Genomic DNA, 1,826 nt, shown 5'->3' with positions numbered 1-1,826 from the left:
CCACAAAGCATAAAAAGTCTCTTTTTGAGTCAAAAACTGACAGTTCCAATAAAATACAATACTTTTTGAAAAATGCCAATGTCAATCATAACCAAGAGTCTGACAAGTCCTCAGCATAAAATCTTTTCTTTTCTGTGGAGAAGAAATCAAAGGAAGCAGAATTCAACAAGAACCCCAATTACCCTAAATATATGTAATAATAAAAATTGGTGCGCTCCAGCCCAGATCTCACTCACTCATAAGTTTTAGCTCAGATGTCCCATTGTCTTCAGAAATCTTCCCCTGAATGCTCTCAGGAATCTCAAATTCAACGTGTGTATAAAACAGAGCTCATCTTTCCCCCAAATCCCACGACCCTGGGCATTTCCCCCTCCAGAAACATTTGTCCCTTAGCCGGCACTGCCACCCGTCAGGTCAGGCCCCTCCGTCCAGCATCGAGGAGATGGTGTCCCTACCCCACCCAGAAGCATTACACTCACCACCAAACACTGCTTCATAGCCTTGCTAATTAAAAAAAAAAAAAGAAGATTTGTAATCTTGCAAAGATTATTATTGCAATCGTGTTGATTTAAAAGAGTTATTGTTCTCATTGTAACATATCAGAAATTGGAAGACTTTTGAAAATACTTTAAATTGACCGAGGAAAGATCTCATACTACACCACAGACAAATTCACTTTTGTGAACAGTAAACGAACTCTGATGATTCCAGATCCAAATTTTTCTCTCTGCTTGTTTTTTTTTTTTTGCAGACAAATGATGACTCTCTCCCTTGGATAACTCACCGAGCTAGAGAGAAGCGTTGTATTGTCCACTTCAACTTTTAATTTTCAGAAACACTTCAGTGGTTCGTGCAAGTCTTTCTTCGCTTTGCCTCTGCGGGGGCAGGGTAGCCGGGGGAGCGGACCCCACTCTGGCTCAGTTGGAAATGACGGCACCACCACGTGACAAGCCGACAAGCCGAACGCAGGAGGGGAGGGTCTCCGCCCCCAGCCTGCCGGGGCCCCGAGCGCCGTGCAAGGAGGACAGGGTGCGGAGCGCACGGGTGTTGTGACGGGTTCGGAGGGAAACGTGCGCGGGGTGACGAGGGGGCCTCTGCCACGTGATTCAGCCTGTGGAGGTGCCCTGGACACCCGAGGGCAAATCGCCACATGGCACGGCGTTTCCCAAGGGCGCGGGGCGGGGACGGGAGCCCAGAAGAGTCACGGTCACTGCCCGTCTAGCAAGGCGACACCGGGCTCTCCCGCCCTGAGCGTGAACAAGGTCGGCTGCTGGGGCATCTGGAGGCCTAAGGCCCAAGCCAGGGGCCCACACTCACCCTAAGGCCTAAGGGTCAGGACAGTGAATTTTTAAAAAATATTTATTTATTTATTTATTTATTTAGGCTGCGCTGGGTCTTAGTTGCGGCACGTGGGATCTTCGTTGCAGCATGCGGGATCTTTTAGTTGCAGCATGCAGACTTCTTAGTTGTGGCGTGCATGCGGGATCTAGTTCCCCGACCAGGGATCGAACCTGGGCCCCCTGCTTCGAAAGCACAGAGTCTTACCCACTGGACCACCAGGAAAGTCCCGGTCAGGGCAACGAATGATGCAAAACAGAGAATTCAGGGGCACAGCAGTGCTTCTCGCAGAAGGAAAAGGGCATCTTTGGTCACTGCTTCTGCCCAGCTCTGGACCAGTCCCCACCACCACCAAAACCTCTGTTCCCCACCTGATGCTCTGAGCCGTGACCCGAGGACATCGGCATACAGAGAAGACACACCTGTTTGCAGTCAGCACACCGGCTCCCTCGTCCCCACAGCCAAGGTTCCAGGACATCATCTCCCCC

General features: G+C 50.3%; 1 non-coding gene across 1 annotated transcript; it reads right to left on the bottom strand.

Moving 5' to 3' along the window:
• Nucleotides 1–1,490: 1,490 nt before the first annotated feature.
• On the bottom strand, nt 1,491–1,563 carry TRNAR-UCG (transfer RNA arginine (anticodon UCG)). Its single transcript has one exon. It is a non-coding gene; the product is annotated as a tRNA-Arg (tRNA).
• Nucleotides 1,564–1,826: the final 263 nt, after the last annotated feature.

Source organism: Eubalaena glacialis, chromosome 1 (assembly GCF_028564815.1).
Source record: "Eubalaena glacialis isolate mEubGla1 chromosome 1, mEubGla1.1.hap2.+ XY, whole genome shotgun sequence".
Lineage (NCBI taxonomy): Eukaryota > Metazoa > Chordata > Mammalia > Artiodactyla > Balaenidae > Eubalaena > Eubalaena glacialis.
The sequence above is the reverse complement of the archived record's forward strand: the minus strand, read 5'-3'. Positions and strand labels throughout refer to the sequence as shown.